Here is a 26,125-nt window from a genome sequence, read left to right on the forward strand (position 1 = left end):
CCTTCAGAAACACCAGTGGTTTCCACATAGGTATAATTGTAACAGAAAGTCCGCGGAGGAAAACTCTGTAAACTTTCTGTGTAAAGCGTGGCAAGAAGAACAGTGATGCATTGATGATGCTGTTTTTCCCACAGCGCTTTTTTTACTGGGTGACGTCCTATGGAGCTTTTGCCAAAATAACACATGCTCCCATTACATCCAGTATAATACCGGCATAGTGCCCATATTTTATTAAGTGTCTAATGATCTCATAAAGTACCCATATAAGAGAACCCCACATAGCGAAACACAGCAACATAAAACACAAAAACCGCTGTGGTGGAAACGCATCGCTTTTCTTCTGCATCGTTTATCATTGTGTTTTCGTAGAGATTTCCTTCTATGGATTTTCTATACAGAAATCGGCAGTTTCCTTAGGTATAATTGACATGATGTGATTTTTAATACTGCAAACATTTTTGACAATGCCGCTTTTTTTTTTTGCTGTGCGTGGATGGGATTAGCCAGACTCCTATTCACTTTGCAGGTAATGTAACACACAGCGGTGTTTCGATAGCAGCAAAAACACAGCTTTTTTTGGAGCTTGAAGCTACAGCCTAAAGGAAGTGTATGGTTCAGAAACCCCACTTCATAGACATTATTAGAGAATACTGAATGAATAGAAGGGAAACAGGAATTCAGGATTTTTTTTTCTCTTTCAGCAAATGTCCACTTTCGGAACGGCTTATAAGGTCAGGTCTGCTGTTCCTATAGTAAAACATGGCACTCAGTATGTAATAGTAAGATTTTATTTTTTTAGAGACTACCATTCAGAAGAGGATTATCCTTACATTGGTATAGTATAGAAGCAAGACTTGTTCAGCACGTTCATTATATTCTCTGTCCCACAATGACAGAGAGAAATGTTTGATCAGATAAAAGTGGATGAATTCCTTTATGTGTATTGTGCACTAACAATGTCGACATGTGTAGGTGAATTTCTGATTCAATAAAATAATGCGTTCAGAGCCTTGAACTTATGGAAGCAAGCCATAAAGCAAGCATTATTACTTCATACTTCATCAAATGACAATATTACTTGCGCTCTGAATATGAAGCGACGAGATTAGCTCAAGCATAGCACTCAAGCACCTTCCCAATGTCTCATTAAAAACTTAAAACCAATTCATATTCTATCTCATCCCAAACATCATCCTGTAAGATTTGCCAATTTATCAATATTAAATGTAATTTCATTTCATGTGACATTTTTAATGGAACATTTAGGCACCATGAATGGTTCGCCTGCTTTGTAGGTCCTTGGATTGTTCGAGGAATCGCTAATTAAAGTGAAAATAACTTACACGGAGAAATCCAGCATAGACTGTCATTACGGGAAGAGTAATTGATTTCAATTTAATATGCGCATCTTGCATATAATTTCAAAATTATGTAAAATTTTTTCTATTAATTGCAAAAATATGCAATAGATTTAATTTAGGGAAGCGATCAAAGATGAGAGTTTGAGAAGTATGACTTATTACACCTGACAGTGATATACTAAATTATACACACGTGTGTGCTAGATATTATGGGATTAGCTAAGTCTTGGTCGATTCTAGAGATTGGCGAATTGCACGACATTTGTTGATAAATATCTGTGAGCTTTTGCCCTCCAGTTCTTTTCGAAGTGCTATGGGGGTCTCTCCAGACCCCAAATATTAATAAGTGGATACGCAGTGGAGGTGTTACAAAATAAACAGCAAGGTTAAGGACCCACGTAGCATCCCGCAGCAAAAAAGTGCTGTGGGAAAAACCGTGGCGGCAATGAATCGCGGTTCTTCTCGCAGCACTTTGCACAGAAAGTTTGCAGAGGTTTCCTCTGCAGACTTTCTGCTTCAATTATACATAAAGGGAAACCGCCAGCATTTCCGTAGGTATAATTGACATATTGCAATTTCCAAAACTGCCATGGTTTTGGAAATCGCAACATGTCTGCTTTGTGTATTTTATCACCACTTTGCAGTGACTGTAAAACGCTGAGTTTTTTCTTCAGTTTCCACATTTTGGAATTTTCGATTTTACACCACATTGGGCCCCAGCCCTCAACTCTCCTGGGCATCCTTGCACCATCTGGAAGCATTTGGCATTTCCTGGTGTTCCCTTCTGGTCTATTCCAGACTCTGGTTCACATCACATGCCCCGGGTCAATGCTGAGGGTCACAGTGTCAAAATGTCAGCATGCCATATGTGACCACAGAATTTCAGTCCTCAGTGGAAACCCCGAAGTAGGTGACATAAGCCAGAGTCTAAATGGGACACTCTGGACTGGCAGATGCCACACGGATGCCGAGGAAAGGTGAAGCAAGGTGATCATAACTCTTTGTGCTAGAACCCCTTTGGGCCACTACTCATTAAATTATGTGGTCTGAATAGACTCCAGAGTTAGATAATGTTTCATGGGTGAAGAACCACAAACATTTTGGGTCATTGTTAAGCCTGAAACTTTAGGAAAACATTAGAGATGAGTGAGTAGTATTTGATCGAGTAGGTATTCGATCAAATATTACAGTATTCGAAATACTCGTACTCGATCGAGTACCACTCGCTATTCGAATGGAAAAGTTTGATGCAGAACCAGCATTGATTGGCCGAATGCTATACAGTTGGCCAATCAATGCTGGTACTTCTCCTACCTTTAGAAGTCTTCTCCATGCAGCTTCCCCGCGGCATCTTCCGGCTCTGAATTCACTCTGCCAGGCATCGATTGTAGTGCGGACATGCGCAGTTGGCTCTGCCCAGGCCCGATGCCTGGCAGAATGAATGAAGAGCTGGAAGACACCGCGGGGAAGCTGCACGGAGAAGACTTCTCGGAGGATCCAGCCCAACCCTCACTCGTGGACTTGGTAAGTATAATTTGATGAATGTTGCCTACCCCTGAAACGAGCATTTTCCCCCCATAGACTATAATAGGGTTCGATATTCGATTCGAGTAGTCGAGGCTACTCAAAACGAATATCGAATCTCAAACATTTTACTGTTCGCTCATCTCTAGAAAACATGTCAAATCCTGTTTGATCCAAATCAATCCAATCCAAATCTCTAGAGTATAGATAGTAAAATCCATTATTTTGACATCCAGTAATCCATAAATTGTCTTTTTACATAAATTTGTCTTTTTATCCAGAATATTTGATAATCTGAAGGTTATTTCATTGACTATATTCAGACTTGAAAGTATTTCTCTACAAGAAAGACTTGCCTGTTACTTTGAGTCTTCCTATTTACTAAATATTGATGATTTTGCAACTGGGATGGCTCGAAAATAATAAAACCAGCCAAACAAAAGCATTATACAAGCTTGCCAATGTAACTGGCATAAGAAAAACTGCTTACAGTTATTAAGTGTCAGTGTTTGGCGTGCCAGGAAACCTCAAAGTCAACTTGCTGAGTGTTTAAAAGCATTAATTGGGTGCAAAGTGACTTAAAGCAGCTGAAGACACTGTCGAGTATAGGCAACTTGTCTTAGCTTATTTCCATTAGAATGCTTTCTGGATAAGTGATAATAAAACATTTACACATCAAAAACTCAAGTTGTTGGATTTTTTTTTTGCCGTGTTGTCAAGTTGATTATTTCAAAATTAAAAAGACTTTAAAGATGTGAATACTGGCCTACTAGCTTAGGGAATTTCGATTAGAAAAGTATTTAGAATTTTTATGTGTATGTCCACATCAGTGGTGTCTGCCCCCGACTTTCCGTTGCCCCAAATCAATAGAGTGGATTTACCCAAATTTGAGGATTTACCCTAGGTGCTTAAAGAGAACCTCTCATGTCCCCGGGCACATGCGCTGAATTCAGCACACTGTCGGCTTTCCTGTTATGTGCCCCGGGGGAAGAGCTATCGGTGCCATTATCGATAGTTCTTGTCTGTCAGTAGGGTGTTCCTGACAGTTTAACTGGGAACGCCCCTCCTGACAGTACTGTGTGTAGCACGATACTGTTACTGTGAGGGGGCTTTCCTTACCACCCAGCAATGACACTGATCGGTGAGGAAGGCCCCTCCCCTCCTCCTGACAGTACTTGTCTATAGTACTGGGCGCGTATTTCACTGCTTAGCGTAATTTCTGGCATGATCTTTTCTGCAGTATCTTATAGCTGCGGCTCGCAGGTCTCAGCCTTAAATTAGGATTTCTTTAACCATCTCAGTGGTGACAGTCTTCTGTCTTGATCAGTTGCCAATGGATATGACCATAAATGCAACAACTTTCTATGGTCTGGGATTTGTCAGAAACCTAGCCATGATTTACTTATTGTAGTAGGCCATTGGTCATATCCTTTGGCAACCTATTGAGCCAAAAGACCATCCACACTAAGATGGTTACAGAAACGTGTGTACCCTAAGGCCCCATGGGACGACCCACAGCAATAAAACACTGCGGGAAAAACTGTGGTCCTTCCCGCAGTGCTTTAAACAGAAAGTATGCAGAATTTTCCTCCACGGACTTTCTGTTACAATTATATCTATGGGGAAACTGCCGGCGTTTCCATAGATATAATTGACGTGGACGTGCTGCGATTTCCAAAACTGCGCCAGGTTTTAGAAATCATGGTGATTCTGTGCCACAGTTTTTACTGCTAAGTTGGCATGGGATTCACCAGAATCCCCACCACTTTGCAGTTACTGCGCCTGTGGCGCGGCAAATTGCGGTGTTTACAAACCGAGGGGTCCCGGCCTAAAGGCTCAGAGATGGGATATACCTGTAGCTTGCAGTAGTGAGATTTATTGCTTTCTTCGAAGGGCTATTTACATTTTATTTTTTTTATTTTTATTTTTTTTACAAAACATGACATTTTACAAACATGTGATGAACGCCAAAATCTAGGATTGGAAATGGCAAAGCCTGACTGCTCTCAAACTACTTTTCCCCTTCCCTGCTATCATCTCACTGCCAACCCATCTCTGATCTGAGTTTATCTGAAGCAGACTGGCATCTAGGTATATAATACCTAACTGCTTTTTATAAGAGGTTGCCAGGCAGCATGGCACCGAAAACTGTTTATCTCACAATGGGCATATCTTCATATGGAACTAACACATGGCCATATAAAAGGTCTTACTAATTTTTAAAAGCAACTTCTTACATTCATCCTTTCTTCTAAGTAGTAAATAGAGATGAGCGAACAGTGTTCTATCGAACACATGTTCGATCGGATATCAGGGTGTTCGCCATGTTCGAATCGAATCGAACACCACGTGGTAAAGTGCGCCAAAATTCGATTCCCCTCCCACCTTCCCTGGCGCCTTTTTTGCACCAATAACAGCGCAGGGGAGGTGGGACAGGAACTACGACACTGGGGGCATTGAAAAAAATTGGAAAAAGTCATTGGCTGCCGAAATCAGGTGACCTCCATTTTAGACGAATAGTGGATTTCAAATCCGGGTCATATGAGAATGTGAACTTTGTGACTATGAGACAGGGATAGCTGTACAGGCAGGGATAGCTAGGGATAACCTTTATTTAGGGGGGAATGTTATTAAAAATAACTTTTTGGGGCTCTATCGGGTGTGTAATTGTGATTTTTGTGAGATAAACTTTTTCCCATAGGGATGCATTGGCCAGCGCTGATTGGCCGAATTCCGTACTCTGGCCAATCAGTGCTGGCCAATGCATTCTATTAGCTTGATGAAGCAGAGTGTGCACAAGGGTTCAAGCGCACCCTCGGCTCTGATGTAGCAGAGCCGAGGCTGCACAAGGGTTCAAGCGCACCCTCGGCTCTGATGTAGGAGAGCCGAGGGTGCACTTGAACCCTTGTGCACCCTCAGCTCTGCTACATCAGAGCCGAGGGTGCGCTTGAACCCTTGTGCACACTCTGCTTCATCAAGCTAATAGAATGCATTGGCCAGCGCTGATTGGCCAATGTATTCTATTAGCCTGATGAAGTAGAGCTGAATGTGTGTGCTAAGCACACACATTCAGCTCTACTTCATCGGGCTAATAGAATGCATTGGCCAGCGCTGATTGGCCAGAGTACGGAACTCGACCAATCAGCGCTGGCTCTGCTGGAGGAGGCGGAGTCTAAGATCGCTCCACACCAGTCTCCATTCAGGTCCGACCTTAGACTCCGCCTCCTCCGGCAGAGCCAGCGCTGATTGGCCGAAGGCTGGCCAATGCATTCCTATGCGAATGCAGAGACTTAGCAGTGCTGAGTCAGTTTTGCTCAACTACACATCTGATGCACACTCGGCACTGCTACATCAGATGTAGCAATCTGATGTAGCAGAGCCGAGGGTGCACTAGAACCCCTGTGCAAACTCAGTTCACGCTAATAGAATGCATTGGCCAGCGCTGATTGGCCAATGCATTCTATTAGCCCGATGAAGTAGAGCTGAATGTGTGTGCTAAGCACACACATTCAGCACTGCTTCATCAAGCCAATACAATGCATTAGCCAGTGCTGATTGGCCAGAGTACGGAATTCGGCCAATCAGCGCTGGCTCTGCTGGAGGAGGCGGAGTCTAAGGTCGCTCCACACCAGTCTCCATTCAGGTCCGACCTTAGACTCCGCCTCCTCCGGCAGAGCCAGCGCTGATTGGCCGAAGGCTGGCCAATGCATTCCTATGCGAATGCATACTTAGCAGTGCTGAGTCAGTTTTGCTCAACTACACATCTGATGCACACTCGGCACTGCTACATCAGATGTAGCAATCTGATGTAGCAGAGCCGAGGGTGCACTAGAACCCCTGTGCAAACTCAGTTCACGCTAATAGAATGCATTGGCCAGCGCTGATTGGCCAATGCATTCTATTAGCCCGATGAAGTAGAGCTGAATGTGTGTGCTAAGCACACACATTCAGCACTGCTTCATCAAGCCAATACAATGCATTAGCCAGTGCTGATTGGCCAGAGTACGGAATTCGGCCAATCAGCACTGGCTCTGCTGGAGGAGGCGGAGTCTAAGGTCGCTCCACACCAGTCTCCATTCAGGTCCGACCTTAGACTCCGCCTCCTCCGGCAGAGCCAGCGCTGATTGGCCGAAGGCTGGCCAATGCATTCCTATGCGAATGCATACTTAGCAGTGCTGAGTCAGTTTTGCTCAACTACACATCTGATGCACACTCGGCACTGCTACATCAGATGTAGCAATCTGATGTAGCAGAGCCGAGGGTGCACTAGAACCCCTGTGCAAACTCAGTTCACGCTAATAGAATGCATTGGCCAGCGCTGATTGGCCAATGCATTCTATTAGCCCGATGAAGTAGAGCTGAATGTGTGTGCTAAGCACACACATTCAGCACTGCTTCATCAAGCCAATACAATGCATTAGCCAGTGCTGATTGGCCAGAGTACGGAATTCGGCCAATCAGCGCTGGCTCTGCTGGAGGAGGCGGAGTCTAAGGTCGGACCTGAATGGAGACTGGTGTGGAGCGATCTTAGACTCCGCCTCCTCCAGCAGAGCCAGCGCTGATTGGTCGAGTTCCGTACTCTGGCCAATCAGCGCTGGCCAATGCATTCTATTAGCCCGATGAAGTAGAGCTGAATGTGTGTGCTTAGCACACACATTCAGCTCTACTTCATCAGGCTAATAGAATACATTGGCCAATCAGCGCTGGCCAATGCATTCTATTAGCTTGATGAAGCAGAGTGTGCACAAGGGTTCAAGCGCACCCTCGGCTCTGATGTAGCAGAGCTGAGGGTGCACAAGGGTTCAAGTGCACCCTCGGCTCTCCTACATCAGAGCCGAGGGTGCGCTTGAACCCTTGTGCACACTCTGCTTCATCAAGCTAATAGAATGCATTGGCCAGCACTGATTGGCCAGAGTACGGAATTCGGCCAATCAGCGCTGGCCAATGCATTCTATTAGCCCGATGAAGTAGAGCTGAATGTGTGTGCTAAGCACACACATTCAGCACTGCTTCATCACGCCAATACAATGCATTAGCCAGTGCTGATTGGCCAGAGTACGGAATTCGGCCAATCAGCGCTGGCTCTGCTGGAGGAGGCGGAGTCTAAGATCGCTCCACACCAGTCTCCATTCAGGTCCGACCTTAGACTCCGCCTCCTCCAGCAGAGCCAGCGCTGATTGGTCGAGTTCCGTACTCTGGCCAATCAGCGCTGGCCAATGCATTCTATTAGCCCGATGAAGTAGAGCTGAATGTGTGTGCTTAGCACACACATTCAGCTCTACTTCATCGGGCTAATAGAATGCATTGGCCAGCGCTGATTGGCCGAATTCCGTACTCTGGCCAATCAGCACTGGCTAATGCATTGTATTGGCTTGATGAAGCAGTGCTGAATGTGTGTGCTTAGCACACACATTCAGCTCTACTTCATCGGGCTAATAGAATGCATTGGCCAATCAGCGCTGGCCAATGCATTCTATTAGCGTGAACTGAGTTTGCACAGGGGTTCTAGTGCACCCTCGGCTCTGCTACATCAGATTGCTACATCTGATGTAGCAGTGCCGAGTGTGCATCAGATGTGTAGTTGAGCAAAACTGACTCAGCACTGCTAAGTCTGCATTCGCATAGGAATGCATTGGCCAGCCTTCGGCCAATCAGCGCTGGCTCTGCCGGAGGAGGCGGAGTCTAAGGTCGGACCTGAATGGAGACTGGTGTGGAGCGACCTTAGACTCCGCCTCCTCCAGCAGAGCCAGCGCTGATTGGCCGAATTCCGTACTCTGGCCAATCAGCACTGGCTAATGCATTGTATTGGCTTGATGAAGCAGTGCTGAATGTGTGTGCTTAGCACACACATTCAGCTCTACTTCATCGGGCTAATAGAATGCATTGGCCAGCGCTGATTGGCCGAATTCCGTACTCTGGCCAATCAGCACTGGCTAATGCATTGTATTGGCTTGATGAAGCAGTGCTGAATGTGTGTGCTTAGCACACACATTCAGCTCTACTTCATCGGGCTAATAGAATGCATTGGCCAATCAGCGCTGGCCAATGCATTCTATTAGCGTGAACTGAGTTTGCACAGGGGTTCTAGTGCACCCTCGGCTCTGCTACATCAGATTGCTACATCTGATGTAGCAGTGCCGAGTGTGCATCAGATGTGTAGTTGAGCAAAACTGACTCAGCACTGCTAAGTCTGCATTCGCATAGGAATGCATTGGCCAGCCTTCGGCCAATCAGCGCTGGCTCTGCCGGAGGAGGCGGAGTCTAAGGTCGGACCTGAATGGAGACTGGTGTGGAGCTATCTTAGACTCCGCCTCCTCCAGCAGAGCCAGCGCTGATTGGTCGAGTTCCGTACTCTGGCCAATCAGCACTGGCCAATGCATTTCTATGGGGAAAAGTTAGCTTGCGAAAATCGCAAACTGACAGGGATTTCCATGAAATAAAGTGACTTTTATGCCCCCAGACATGCTTCCCCTGCTGTCCCAGTGTCATTCCAGGGTGTTGGTATCATTTCCTGGGGTGTCATAGTGGACTTGGTGACCCTCCAGACACGAATTTGGGTTTCCCCCTTAACGAGTTTATGTTCCCCATAGACTATAATGGGGTTCGAAACCCATTCGAACACTCGAACAGTGAGCGGCTGTTCGAATCGAATTTCGAACCTCGAACATTTTAGTGTTCGCTCATCTCTAGTAGTAAATCTTATTATAAATAGCAAAGCCCATCACTGTACTTATTTATAATATGACAAGTTATTGTCCTACCAAATATCGCATGTGTTTTCTCCAGATAGGCACTCACTCATTCAGGCAACAGCTATTATACCCAACCCCCCATGCATATGTAGGCTTTGACCAGCTAAGCTGGTGGTGGTTTATCTCTCTAGATCCAATGATAGAAAGCCAAAATGCCCTATCGTTTTAGGCTCGTTGTTAGCGAGCTTCCGTACACATGAACACATAGATGGTTGACCTGCATCATCCAAATTGGTGGCTTTGGACAATATTAGTTTTATGGGCTCATGAGAGTCTGACACCCAGAACCCATACAGATCAGCTGCTGATACAGAAAATGGAGGAGGACAGACAGCTCTGTTCTCTGTGTAGTGGCCACTCCAGCATACACTTGAGCTGCCTTGATGCTATCCAGCTACTATGCAGAGAACAAAGCTGTCTGCTTCCTGCCTGATGTAATTGCTGGGACTCTCAGTGATGTGATATTGATGAGCTATCCTTAGTGTAGATCATTAATGTTGTGATCCAAGAAAACTAAGGATAGATCATAAATATCAGATCCATTAGAGTCCAATACCCAGCACCCATACAAATCAGCTGCTGATACAGAGAATGGAGCAGGAAGCAGAAAGCTCTGCTCGCTATGTAGTGGCTCAACAGTGTCATTGTAGCTCAGCTCCTCTTCAAGTGAATGGATGCCTATCTGCAGTAGCACACATTGGCTACGACACAGAGAACAAAGCTATCTGCTTCTCTGTATGTGAGCCGCTGAGAACAACTAACGGCTGCTGGGTATTAGAACCTCACCGATCTGATGCTGATGACCTACCATCAATATTTTTAGCCCGGAAGTCCCCTATATGTGTAAGTCCACATACCTTCATACAGTAACAACTCGACTTTTCTTGAACCTTGATACATTTTACCTGTGCCTCTTGGCAATTACTATAGTTGTATCACCATGTATTATTTATTTGCATTAAAGTCTGTTAATATTCTGCTCGCACCTCGGTGACTTTGTTACATTTGACATTTCCTTAAACATTTTTGCTCTATTCAGAAACAATATTCAAGTAAATTGCAAACTAAGAATCAGATTTAAAGTTTTAACTTTCATCTACTGAGTACTAAGTCCCGGAGTTGTGTAGTATCAGTTCAGGTAAATAATGATAGCGGCTTAGCAACTTATCTTACAGTTGAAAACGATTCTGTCAGTAATGTACTTAGTTTGAAAAACAAAGTTAGCCCGTAAGTGGGAACAGAGTGGCTGTGATTAAATCTAATAGATTTATATGGGAGAATGGTTGGCACCGGCGAAAATACATTGGATTTAAGGCCATGTGGTTCCATTTTTCATAGTCAAACTGCAGGCAACAAGAGAAATATGTATCACTTAAAGGTGCTTGCTTTTAATCATCTGTTTTCATAGGAATATGTCACTTTTGCTTTTCAGCCACTTAAGGAGTAAAATCTTTATGGAAGTACAATTTAAATGCCATATAGTTCATATAATGGAAATGTTAAGCAACATATTGTTAGCAGGAGAATGTGGGATTTCACAATGATCAATATTAATCATTGTATGAATGGTCAGAGGTCATTGTGTAGGAGCTTGTTGCTTCACACCATTTGTAAGAAATCTCGGGGAGGCTCAACTAAAGTACAATTGTGGTTTTACAACAAAACCTTTTTTATGCATTATCCAGCTTAATAAAATCATCTTGAGAATTGCTCTTTGTCTTCACAAGGTCTCATCCTCTTCATTTTTTTTCCTTCTCAATAACACTAAAACCTACATACACACAGTTTGTAGGTTAATATCTAAAAAAGTCAATTTACCTACAAATGGATCTATGAAATGTAAAGAAATGCTAAAGAACCCTTAAAAAAACTCCATACGCAAGTATGTACAAGGGCAGGGAAAACCCATGGATCTATATGGTGTGAGAAGGTGACGGGGAGAGTGCCAGAGTCACGGTATATATCCCCCAGATTTCTGACATACGTGTAGTCTTGAATAGGCCTCAGCCCCAGGTGTGGGTACTGGGCTATAAAAGACTGCAGAGTCTACTTTTCAGGGCAGATCCTGGGAATGAGAGGAGGTGCCTGGGTCTGTCCTGGAGAGCTAAGTTTTGGTGAGATCAAACTGGGGCTTGTGTTTTGTTTGATTGTGTAGCTGGAAGTAAGCCACACATATTCTGTATTAGAGCTCGGACGAGCAGGAGTTTTGTTTTGCCTTTTGTCTGAAGTTAAGGCTGTATTTTATTTTGCTTATTTTTGTACCTGACATGAAGGTTTATTTATTTTACAGTTTTTTTTTCTAAATAAACCGGTTTGCACCAGTTTTTGTATCCCTGTCTCTGACTGGCCGGTTACGCATCATTGCTGCTACTGAGCTACTTTCCCCACAATGGGTAGACAATCCCCATTTAGAGGTACTGATCATTTTTAGATCCATGATCTCATTGCTGAAAACCAACAATGTAGAGCTCCCAAAGTCACCATAGTGATTTATTCTTTTAGATTCTGATTTCAATGGCATTCATGGAATCTATATGCCTAGACAGAATGAGGGAACTCCCTCTGTAACCCCACTGCCATCCCTCATCCCCATAACATGATCATAGGGTGCCAAAAGATCCATCAGTCTGTCATCTTTGTACCAATATTAGACCCTCATGGAGACATTACCTATTTGGGTGCTTGTCAGGATTACACTCACAGGCATCAACTGTACATTGCAATACTAAAGCATTGCAGTGTATTATGTGAATGATCAGACATTGGCATGGTCAAGTCCCCAACTGAGTCTGAATTAAAAAGATAATTCTTTCCCATTATATAGTACCCTTATTATAGGAAATTGGCATATGTTTCACCAATTATTACATTATTTGTCATGCCCGATAAGCACTGTCAATTAAAATATTAAAAAGGCTACCTCAATGCTGCTGTTCTTTTAACATGCTTCCTAAAAATTAAAAATTGATCTAAAAGTTTATATACTGCACCCAAAACATACCGGTACCAGTAAAATTATACACTTAAGCTTTCAAACATCTCAGTTCATAGTTCAAAAGTTATGGCAAATAACTGGCAAAACCCAACATTTTTTACTTGCTGCTTTTTGCCCCCCCCCCCAAAAAAAAAATAAAAAATAAAAAATAAATCAAGTTTTGAGAAAATATCTGGTGAAACAAGCTCCTAAAGTTACAGCCAGCCACAAAAAATGCAAAACCCATGGCTCTTGAAATGTAAATTCTTAAAAATACCCTCTATCTATAAATGCCAAGCCTCAAGCTTAACCATAAGAGACAGCTGGCTTTCGACCTATAACTAAAATTGGGTATGTCATGATGTGTGACTCAATGTGCGTAACTTCAGCATCAATTTCTGGCAGTAAATTAATCAAACTGTCATATTCTCAGCTCAGTGCCAAGAAAATATTACGGAATTGTGTATAATTAGAGGTGTGCAAAAAATGTGCAAGGGTTTGGAGCTCCAATATGTCACATCAGAACCATGTATGACAAATATGGGAAACACTGGGGAATTACATTCTAAATTGTCAGTATCACTGATATAGCTACGTATTACGACGCCTTACTATATATTCTCCTTGCTCTCATGTTATCCATACTGTATATGGTACTGGACATATTATCTTCAGTCTGTATGGTTCACAATATGACATTTCTTGCTACCTGATTATGCTGTAAATATAATATAACTAATTGTTATTAGTACTATGATAACATTGGCTTTATGGAACTACCGGTAGTTGTTGGGGAAGTTTTCATGGAATAACATTCTATTTTCCATATTATGGAAAATAGAATGTTATTCCATGAAACCTTCCCCAACAACTACCGGTAGTTCCATAAAGCCAATGTTATCATAGTACTAATAACAATTTCAATTAAAATTGCATTCTTTGTGCATTTTATGCTATACATATGAATTATTTTTCATTGTTCTGTGACCAGGGATCTGAAAAGTTTCAATCACTTCAATTTCATACAAATCAATCTTTTGGGTACCTATAGGGGTGCTCACTATCAAGGGCATAGTAATAGGGGGTGCAGAGTTAGCAATCTCTACCGACACTGAAGCCTCAGGGACTCTCTACAATTGACGACGACACCAGTATTATAGACAGAACATGATAAGTGGGAGCCCCATTAGATATTTTGCATGGGGGTCCAGAATATTTAAGTTATGCCTCCGGTCACTATTTCCTTCACATACATATCTGTTCTTTATCCACGGATCAATAGACTTTCATTGATCCGATGCATCAACATCACGTTAAAAAAAGACATGTTTCTGTTGTGTTTTTGCTGTACCTACAGTATGCAAAAAAACACACATTAAAGGGGCTCTATCAGCAAAATCATGCTGATACAGCCCCACATATGCGTGAATAGCCTTTAAAAAGGCTATTTAGGCACCGTAAATGTTATATAAAACTACCCCCCCCCCCCCCCGTTTAAAAATAAAACCCTAAAAAAGAATGTTATCTACTTACGGATCGTGCACGCAGTAGCCGTAATAGAAGCCGCATGCTACTGCGCATGTGCCCAGGCCATTTTTTTATATCAGTGTCCGCAAGCGAGCGCCGGAGGAGGACGGGACCGGAGGACATCGGAGGAAGAAGAGGCCGGGATGAAGATGAAGACACGCCCTGAATGCCCGCCCAGCGTACACGATCCGTAAGTAGATAACATTCTTTTTTAGGGTTTTATTTTTAAACGGGGGGGGGGGGGGGGTAGTTTAATATAACATTTACGGTGCCTGAATAGACTTTTTAAAGGCTATTCACGCATATGTGGGGCTCTATCAGCATGATTTAGCTGATAGAGCCCCTTTAAGGCCTGGGTGCCATGCTGTTCCCCCCCCCCTTCATCTTCCCTAGTGTCATGCCGTTCTCCCCCCCTTCATTTGCCCCCAGTTTCATGGGCCCCCTTTATTATGTTCCACCTTAATGTTTAACACAAAACACACGCACCTTCCAAAGCTCACTGCCGCTCTCTCCGCTCTCACTCCACTCACATAGTTGTAGGTCCAATGTGATGTAATCACATCGCGCCTACAAATGCAGAAGCCGGATCGGCCGCAAAATCACGGCCGGAAAATAATGCGGCGTTTATGATCCACGCTCCCATTGAAATCAATGGGAGCGTATACGGCCCACAAAGTCTCTCACGGCGTATACGTGCCACATCACGCGGCACGTTACTCCATGTGGACTCTCCCTTATGAATTTTGCTGGCACCACTATCACCCAAAAAGACTACCTAAAGTGCCTAGTATGAAATCTTCAAATATGTATTATATACTAAATACGTAAAAGAGCAAACCATAAATCAGCCCCAAAATGTAGAAGCAAAAATGAATAATCCAACTGTAATGCATTGTAGGATACCATTCATATTGATACCGGGAAAGGTGTTCTGGGAGTATCACTGCACCAAACATCTTCATCAGGGGTAAAAGACAGATAAACAGGCAACCTTAAATTATTTGACATAAATACATTATTCTATAATACTGTGTGGTGGAGGCAGGAGATTAATCCGACTTGAAACGATAGGACTAATATTTGACAAATTCAAGCTTCTTAATGGGTCAAGGGTTCCAAACTTGGTGCTAAGTGGTTCCCTTTAAATAACTGAACCCCTGATGACATCATCCAGGGAAGATATGATGCTGATGTGGGGGATAAATCTATAATGCCTCTGGGTCAGGTAAGATGCAAGGTCCTAGTTAAAGGGGTACAGATTGGTAGCAATAGCACCCAAGTTTTGGTGCCCACCACCACATAAGGTACAGTACCCTGTTATTGATTTTGTTCTGGGGCCCAGGAGCTTTAATTGACATCTCTATGGAGCTAAGTATAAAACCATATGCCTCAGTATTTGTAAGACGGAGTGAGATCGGTATTATTTTACATATAAATCAATGTTTACTTTGCGGTTTTCTGCCCTCCTACACATGTTTGAAGATGTAGATTTTTAGAAAGACTGATACTAGTAATTGTCACTTCATTTATCCTTCATTGCTCTGTTTTGTTGGTGCAGACTGCTTGAGATTACAGGCAAAATGCGGGTTTGTGCAGCAACTTTATGATTAGAATGGGGAGTAAATAACAAGTGTCTGAACGGAAGCTAAACAAGACTGTTCTCTGAATTCTCAAAGCAAAATCACTGCAACGGCGGCTCTCAATGTTATGCAACAGGTATTAAAAAATTACTTGGAGCGAGGTTGTTCACATGTGTTAATGTGGCAATAGAATTGCAGATGAGCATAGTCTAGGCTCTGTGAAGTGTTGTAATCTTGGCAATGCAAATTTTATTGGAATTTTGTTTGTAGCATTCAAAACAGACTCATTTAAATGCTAGTTAATAGGTCACAAAATGCAAGGTAAAATAATGAATTATGTATGTGTTTACTGTTTTATATGTTATATAAGAAATGGGATATACTACATTGAAATGCATGCAGGTAATTCCTCCTCCGATACATAATTCCAGCATTATGTGTTAGTTTATTCTCCCTTGAGCGTGTAGTCATTTGCAGTTCTCAATAATAAGATTATCCATGTTCATCCACCAATTATAGTGTCTCATCCTATTGAGATAAACCTCATATGCCCCCTCCAAAAGATTGTAGGTATGGAAAATGTGATATACTTTGTTTTTGTGTTGCTATTTTCAGTTATATGTGATGTATGATATTCATAAAGGTGTCCACCCTTCCCCTTACAAAATTCTGCCTAAGTTTAGCCTAAGGCCCCATTTAGCGAGCCACAGTGAAAAATTGCTGCGGAAAAGGCTGCAGCGTTTTTTGTTTTTTTTTCCGGCAGCGATTTTCACAGAAAGTCAGCAGAGTTTTCCTCCTTGTACTTTATGCTTCTATTATACCTATAAGTTAAACGCCAGCATTTCTGTAGGTATAATTGACATGCCAAGATTTACAAAAACACCCCAGCATTTCTGTTGCAGATATTTTTCTGCAATGTGTGGATTGGATTAGCCAGAATTCCATCCACCTTGCAGGTACTGTAAAACACTGTGGACAAAATGACAAAATGTTGTGTTTTCACAATGTGGGGCTCCAGTGTAAAGTGGTTGTCCAGAAATATGAAATAATCTACAGAATGGCCATAAATATGTGATCGGTGGCAACCTACAGGGATGTGTTGTACAGAAGTTTAGTGTTGTTACTACAGATAAGCACCCACTCACTTCTATACTGCAGTAGTGGTGCCCGTCCATGTGTATAGTACAGGGCCAGAAGCAGACCCCGCAAAGCTGATCCTCAATTATTTACAGCTTATCCTAACAATGAATCCTAATGGGTTTTTGTTGTTTTTTTCCAAAAAACTGATTATTGAAGGACATATCTATATACTCTGTCTTGTACTGTGTCTCATCATGTGTGTACATTTCTGTCCTTCTTTACCTGGACAGGTATCAAAAACTAAGCAGATTGTCTTTAAAAAATGAAAAACCAACAACTCATGGTTAATTTGTTAGAAATAACTGCTTGTCTCTGTTCCAGAGACTTTATTAGTCCACTTCCGTCTTTCCCACACTGCTGGTTATTCAGTATTCCTGGTGGTTAGCTGTTTGTATTCGTTCCGGTTTGCTGTTTATATCTGACCTCTGGCCTCATTTTTTTGACTATGTTCCTGCCTCCTGGATTTTCTACTACATTCCTCTGTTATAACAATTACTTGCCTCCTAGACTTCTCTCTATTGAACTGATTTTGTACTATGCAGATCTTTCGTACCCAATTGAACTGTCAACTATTTTCTTGCCTGATCCTTTTGTACTTCGCTGAACACTTGTTACCAACTGGACCGATGACCATGATATATTCTATCACAAGCCTTGCGGCTGAAGCTGCTCTCCTACTACTACGGGCTCTTTCTGACCATCTGCCAGGTCCAACGCAATTCTGTTGAGTAATTCTGCATATCTGGGTCTGCTGATACCTGTGGTGCACCTGGCCTGCTGTACTCTCTTTCAATAGCTGCTAATCCTGGCTGATGGATCCTGCCAAGTCCAACCCCACCACTAGGGGCTCTGGCAAACATGTCCAGTGGCTGCGCTTGGCTGTGTTGTGAGGTGCCGGGTGCTGAGGGCGCTGCCCATAGTTTCTAGCAGAACTTGGTTTTCTGAAATTAACTTCATCTGTTTGAGTTTAGAACTCTACTTTCTCATAACAAAATGATCATAAAGTGATATGCTAACTATCCTATTTACCCGGTGTGTGAATGAAACAAAACAAGCAGAGATCTCAAAAACTGTGAGAAATTAATACAGAAAGTACATTGGAAAAATGTGCAACTTTTTATTATACAAGCAATAACATTGGTCTCTAAATATTGTTTTGAAAATGGCCAAACCCTTTAAGGGACCAATGGACGGTTCTCACTACTAGACCATTATATCTGTAGAGTCATAAAGGGAATGCTGTCAATCACTGAATAGGAATGCTCTCTGGACTCATAAGCATAGAAAAGTGGCAAATCCCATCCACACCTTGCGTAAAAATACAGGCTGCGATTTCCAAAACTGTTGCATTTTTCCCCGCAACGCTTTTTTGTTGCGGCCTGCTACGTGGGGCCTTAGCCAAAGTCACCTTCAAACTATAGAATCCCGATCAGTATTTTCCTTGAGTAGTTGTGAGTCACAAAATGAGGGTTAAATAGGATTTGAACAATAGATGATATATGATGGTAGATTCCCATTAATTGATGACTTTGGTGTTCTCATATTGATCTGTATTTTTGTTGAAAATATCAGCGCTTAATATAATGAGTTTCTCATATTCACTTGTTTTGCCCATATTACACTGAAATTCAACAGATGTTGTCAATAAAAGATGAAGTGGAAATAATTTTCTACATGCTACTGAATTGTTTTTATGTGTGCTAAACCATAAAAACAACAATTACACCCGGCAACAAATAAATGGTTCATGAAAATTTTTGAATTAAGATTCAGTTCTAGCTATAAATTTAGGTTTATAGCATGATGTGTCAGGATAGCATTACACGTTTTATATCGAACCTAATTAAAGTATGTTGATATTTTATTCAAGGGCTGACACGTCTATAATGTATTCAGAACCACAAAGACGTGCCGAACATTCCGGATATGATATGGAAGTAGGTAATTATTAAAGCTGAATTTTTGAACATTTCAAAAGCTTTGGTACTTGGCGTGAAAATATTTCAGCACAAATAGTACAAATTTCTAAAGCAATGTTTGGTAATAATCTGTGTGTATCTACAAAGCTGAATAAGCAGTATAATCTCTTATTAAACATTTATGGGTTATAGGAATCTCATACCTTGATGTATTAAAAGCTTTGAGCAGAGACTCGGAGAAAGGATTAAACACAGAAACTAGTAGATGGCGGAAAAAGACCACATGGTCCACCTGGTCAGTCCTTATATTATTACCATATACATGAACTTATCTCAGGCAAACAGAACCCTTGTCCAACATCTACTGTACTATTACGGACCTTTAAACATGGCAGCCACTCAACTCCATTAACCCTGAACTCTCATTGAAGCCTGACCAAGGCTCCATTTTTCCTGGAATTGCCATCCCCCAGGATAAGATCTAGTGGCGGCGATCCATTGCTATGACGGACAGGAGCCTATTAAAGGTTTCTAGGCTTGTCTAATATACATTAGTTTCACAACAGATGACAAAAAATGACCAACAGTATAACACTTCTTTGTTTTTCTTTCTCTGGACCACTACACTATGACTCAGGATATGTTTTACATAGAGGGCGCCCTCAAACCCTGCATATCTAACACTACAATATTAATCTATTTTTTATCATTTGTCTTATGTATCAGCAATACATATTTCTTGAATGGGACTGAATTACTGCTGCAACATGTGACCAATGACCATTATGTCCTTAGACCACAACCTCTTTGAACCTCTGATTGCCAGGAGTATACCCCACCAATCACACATTCTAGACCCCCACCATCCTAACAATTGTTCATCAATATGCAAGTCCTGTAAAACCCTATTAAAAATTTGTTACTAGTCTTCTACCATGGAAATAACATTTAAGAAAGGCACAAAGGACTCACTTCATATTGATCAATGAATCAACCATCACAACAATATGAAGCGGACTTCCAGCAATATATTATGTTATGCTTAGGAGAGGCCATCAATAGATTTCCAGGAATCCGACTATCAGCTGTTTGCAGCAGATGCAGTGTTAGAACTAGCACAGCTTTGCCCATCTTGTAGCAGCTGGAATAGTTGCACTCCTATAATCAGGGGTGTAACTAAAGTCTTGTGGGCCCCAGTGCAATCTTTTGAATGGGGACCACCCTACCTAATTCCTAAAGTGAATTCTTGATAGTGATGGTTACGGGTAGAGATGAGCGAGTACTGTTCAGATCAGCCGATCCGAACAGCATGCACGCATTGAAATGAATGCAAGCACCTGGCACTTCCGCTTTGACGCCGGCCGGCCGCTTAACCCCCCGCGTGCCGGCTACGTCCATTCATTTCAATGCGTGCGTGCTGTTCGGATCGGCTGATCCGAACAGTACTTGCTCATCTCTAGTTACGGGTGCTGGAATCAGTGTTGTCATTTTCAGAACTCAATATACTAATTAGGCTCTCTACTGTCAGGTGGGCGGTTCATATCTGGTACAGACAGCTTGGGACTGCCCACTTAACAGTAGAGAGCTTAATTAGCATGTTGTGTTCTGAATCTAACAGCACAAATTGCTCAGGAACAGTGCGGGCTACAAAAATTTTTTATAAATGTGCCGGAATCAGTGATACGGCGCCTATGGAAGGATGCAAAGAGTTGGGGATTGTGGGGGTGGTGATATATCCTCTAAGTATACTTTTTGACTCCTTGCATGTACAGCTTTATTACAGTGTTACTCAGTAGAGTGCTCTCAGTATGTGTCACAGAAGAAAAATAAAACCTTGAATGCCATGAAAGCCTGCCCAATGACACATTTCTCATACAGAAACCATGAAAATCATATAGTAAGAAAAAAAAAATTATATAGTGAGAAAAATACAAGCCTTACCTTATAAATTATACATTACATGTACCCATTCCTCTGACTTCTCTAAAGAGTCATCCGATATGGTAAAATGTGTTTTTGTTGCCTCCATTTAAATTAAAGTATTTCTGCAAAATGAGCAAAATGAAATTAGTCCTCGTTGCCTAAATGCATTGGTGAAATTAAATCAGTAATTGTTTTCTAAATACGTTGGTATAGATTGCGTTACAATCAAATATAACCAGGCGGAACGTGTAATCCCACAACCACAAAGTACAGTATTACAGAGCAGGCTGACCTTGACGCAGCATTTAGATTTTTCCTTCCACAATTATCTTTACAAGTGAACATAAAGTTTGATCTGGTACACAGATTAAATCATTTCTTCTCTATAAAACTTTAATGATAACACATCACCTTAAGAGTTTAATGCTTGTCTTTTACACCATTATGCTGAAAAAAAAAAATTCTGAATATTTTGATCTGTGGGGCACAGATAATATGCCACAACCAATTATTATTTTATGGCACCGATGTTCTCGCCGCAGCAAAATCAGCTTTTTTTCCTACATGGAAGGCTAAATGTTGGGACCTTTTGTATATAGATTTATAATAATATATATTTTGTTACTTTAAATCCCTTAATAGCTGTGAATCAGAGCTCCGGGAAAGTGATTCTGCAAAAAAGGTGAAATATCAGATTCAAGAGCACTTAGGAAACTTTTACTTTGTGTGTGTTTATGAGGGTCATCTAGCAAGGAGTGATAAGTGTGTTACTATAAGAAAAGCTTTTAGGTCAGATGGCATTTCTTAATACTTTTATCAGTTGGTTGGATTAAATGCAATGTTCAAGTCACAAGAGAGTTTTTCAGGATTTAACCCCATTCTTGCTCAAGCCCTTTTCGTACTCCCCGCCTTCCAAAAGTCTTAGCTTTATTTTTACATTCACAGAGCTGTATAAGGGCTTATTATTTGTGGGACAAATTGTACTTTATAATGGTATTACTTAATATTCTATATGATATACAGGTAGTCCTCGGGTTACGACGTTTTGTGGTTACGACTAGAGATAGGTCCTTGCTAGTCGGTAGTGCTGGCAGCTTGTATTTATGCAGGAGCTGACTTTTTTCATAGGAAAGCATTGGCCAGTGTTGATTGGCCAGTGTACAGCATTGTACATTGGCCAATCAATGCTGGTTCTGCCGGAGGCTCACCTGTGAGGAGGCGGAGTCTAAATCGGACACAATGGAGACTGATATGGTCCAATCTTAGACTCTGCCTCCTCACAGACAAGCCTCTGGCAGAACCAGCGTTAATTGGCCAAATGCTGTACACTGGCCAATCAACGCTGGCCAATGCTTTCCTATGAGAAAAAGTCGGCTCCCGCATAAATGCAAGCTGCCAGCTCTCCCTGTACAGTACGTGATTTAGTGTGCAGTGGCTCGGAACCGAGGAAGACTGTACTGTACTGTATATGGTCTTCGTCAGTTCCAAGCCGCTGCACACTAAGGGCTCGTTCACATCTGCGGCCCGGCACTCCGTTATGTAGGTTTCCGTTTCCTGCATAAAACAGAGCAGGAGACGGAAACCTGCAGGAGACTCTCTCACCCATTCATTTGAATGGGTGAGAAAGCTGTCTCAAAACTTTTACCACAATTTCACCCCTTTAAGACACAACCAACATATTAGCATAATATATAAAGATGTTGAGTCAATGCAAAACAGATATCAGAGAAGTTGCATCAAGGCAGTATAAATACCTAAACAGTATCAAAAGTATAATAAAAAGGAAACATTCAAGGAAAAGCAGAAAACAAAGGAAGGGTGTGGGGAGTGGAAAGGGTGAAGGCAGATTAATATAGCCGCAGGGAGCATTAGATAGAAGTCAGACTTGTCAGATTGTTCTAGCTTTGTTACAATAGAAAATCTTTAAAAGCTAAATTTATTATATAAACCCCTAAACGAACATTGTTGTCAATACAAAATATAATAAGGTTTCCAATGTTCTTTTTAGCAATTTTGGTGTAGCCAATTTCTTTTACTGCTTCATTTAGTACCTCAGTATTAGTCCAAAAATATTATTTTACTCTTGGATATATTTTTAAAATCCTATACACAAAATGTGTTTTTCAAGGCATCCTGCAGTCACCACTAATGTATCTTAGCAGTTTTGCTGTTGATGGAGAGGACGGTGAGGACGGTAGACAGTGAGTGAGGAGGAGATGCAGCGCTATGGATCAATTACATAGGTCAGTACAATAACTTTATATTGTATTCTGTGGTGGACGGGCAACCAGTGCAGCGATTGACACAATGTAGATGCGTGTATGAACCGCTTTAACATAAAGAGGAGTCTGGTGGCTGCATTCAGGACAGATTGTAGAGGGTAGAGTTCACTAAAAGGAAATCCAATTGGAAGAGAATTACAATAGTCAAGACGAGAGAGAATCAGAGTGACCATGAGGGCTTTGGATGTTTTTACAGTGACGAAAGGGATGTTTTTGATGTGCAGGTGGCAAGAGCGTGCATGTGTTATGAATATGTGAGGTGAAGGGGAGGTTTGAGCCAAATATCATCCCAAGACAGTGGGTGAATTAACTTGGTTTTATAGTAAGACCACAGACAGGAATGGATTCAGACAGGAATGGACATATCAGGATTAGGTAGGTTAGTAGATGGAGGGAATACAAGAAGTTCAGATGTTGAAAGATTCAGTTTCAGATAAAAAGAACATGATGTTATAGACTGCAGAGAGACAGTCACTGATCTTCTATAGTAGTGCTGGGTGATGTCTCGGGAGGTACATATCTGAGTGTCATCAGCATAAAGATGGTATTGGAAGCCAAATCTTTTGATGGTTTGTCCAACATGGACTGTGTAGAGAAAGAAGTGGAGGGAGTCTAGGACTGAGTCCGGAGGAACCTCAACAGCAATGGGAAGAGAACCAGTGAATGATACACTAAATTAGTGGTCATGAAGATTAGAAGAAAACCAAGAGACAGCGGTGTCCCTGAGGTCAACAGAATGGAGGATAGAATAGAATAGAATGTGGAGGAGTTGGTCATCTACAGTGTCAAATGCCACCAAGAGATCCAGAAGAACAAAGTAGTCAAAAGCTCCTTGTAGAGTTAGCCATCAGGAGACATTTATAAGGGCCATTTCTGTAGAGTGCAAAAACCAAATTTTAAGGGGACCTGAAGAGAGTTAGCGAAGAGATAATGGATTAGGAGGGAATAAACCAAGCATTCCTGGCATTAAGACATGAAGAGGAGGGAGATGGGTCAATAGTTCGCAGCACAGGATGGGTCAAGGCAGGATTTTTTCAGCAGTGGGGATATGACAGCATGTTTGAAGAAGGAGGGAAAGATTCCAGAAGTGAAAAGTTAAAAATTTTAGTAAGATGAGTTGTAACAGTAGAGGACAGAGACTGGAGGAGGTGTAATGGGATAGTGCAAGTAGTAGAGCGAGAAGAAGGGAGCTGGGAGACGACTTCTTCTGTTCACAATGAGGAGCAAGGGAGGGAAGGAGACTGATATTGCTGTATTCAAAGGAAGGCAGCCATATTCTTCTAACACTTTTTTAGGAATAATAAGATTACAAAAGGGATGATATAGTTATAGAAAGAGGATGTTAAACAATATCTTTACTTCTTTATGAATTTCAATATTTTATTTAGAATTTAACATCCATACATCTTACAAAATACACGTGTACAGCATCAAAGCATAGATATATGAGCTCATACATGCTGAAAATACATTTTATCTCAGAGATGCATCCAGGAGCTCAATATCCATTATATACTATGTGTGGCACTGTGGAAAGCTTTTACTTCAGTGACTGATTTATAGGATTTTATAGGACATTTGATGGCTTAAGAGTGTTTCATATATCTTGAAAAAAGCCTCTTCGGCATCTTCACTAATTTTGTGTCGTTGGGTCTGAAGGTCTAAAAATCACTAGACCAGCATGAATCAAATGTTTATTACCAGATCTTCTACAAAAAAGGTTGTTGTTTATTTCTAGTAAATTGTGCGCTGTGAAAGTTATTGATAACAAATTCACGGAAATCTAGGTATTTGATCTGTAGATTTAGTACGTGGATAAAACCCAAGATTTTGGATTTGCTATAGTGTAAAATAAAGTCAATTTATTAATTTAAGGAAATAGTAATTGCGACCATAGTTACTTAATGAACCAATTATACGGATTGTTCTGGATCTGAAGATAATAGATACTGATGACCTGTCACTATTATATACACACTGGTAGTGGTCTCTGCATACAGAAGATGTAAAATGGTGGAAGTATCCACTTATAGGCAGGTCCTCAATGAATATGGGCAAACCCCAGAATATTTGTTTTTCCCTGTGTTCAGACAAAGTGGACCCCCAGTTTTGTCTGAACTAATGTGGATAGAACTAGGAGGGAAATTACTATACTCTGAGTTGGACACCACGAGGACAGGGGAGGAACTACCGGGGTAGCAGCAGTAGTGTCTGTCAGTGGGCCCCGGACAGTAGTAGTAACTTCAAATGGTAATGGGCCCTATTTACTTACTGATCCTGGCTCTTGCTCATGGCCGCCTGCACTTCCCCTTCTGCGGAGGCGGTTGTGAACAGGAGCCGGGATCGGTAAGTGAGGCCACAGGCCCGCAAACCCTATCAGACCCCTGAGTATAATGATCGGAGACCCAGGAGAGGTGAGGTTAACATAATAAATGCTTATTAATACTACTGTGTTATTAATATTATTACTATTGTTACTTACCTTTCCTGGTTCTGGCAGGCTTCAGGCCTACTTGTGTGACATCCTAGACGTCACGTGGGCTTAGGCATGTGTCATTATGTGTCACAAAGGAAGCCCTGGCTCAAATGAAATCTCTTCCATCAGTGAAGATGGCCAACATTAGCGAGGAGTGTGCAAGAGCCAGGGAGAGGTAAGTAACAGTGTTTTTCATGTTTGTATTCCTAGTTACGCCACTGAATGAGTAGGCTCATAAGAGTTAATGGATGGTGAGTATAAATGTATTTTTATTTTTGTCACCTCCCCTGGGACCCCAGCTATTATACCCAGTGGTCTAATGAGACCCCAGAGTATAATAATTTACTGGAAGTGGCCATTTTAGCAATTCTGAAACAAATTCCAAATTGTTCGGTTTTGTTAAAAACTGAACAATTTGGAATATTAAGGTCAAACCCAGCTCAGTACGAGTGACATCTCTAGTCTAGAACAGTAGCTGGATTCATTCAGTGCAGGTGCAGGTACAGACAGCAGAATCTCTTTTATGTGATCACTCAAACATATTCAGATAATGTTCAACATCTGTGCAGATGCAAAAGCAGCAAGGGAAAGCCAGGGAAGCAATTCTACAAATAAACCACATCTGCCATCATAGACTGACAGTCTTCATTGTTTGCAAAACACATAT

This window comes from Leptodactylus fuscus, chromosome 10 (genome assembly GCF_031893055.1).
Source record: "Leptodactylus fuscus isolate aLepFus1 chromosome 10, aLepFus1.hap2, whole genome shotgun sequence".
NCBI lineage: Eukaryota > Metazoa > Chordata > Amphibia > Anura > Leptodactylidae > Leptodactylus > Leptodactylus fuscus.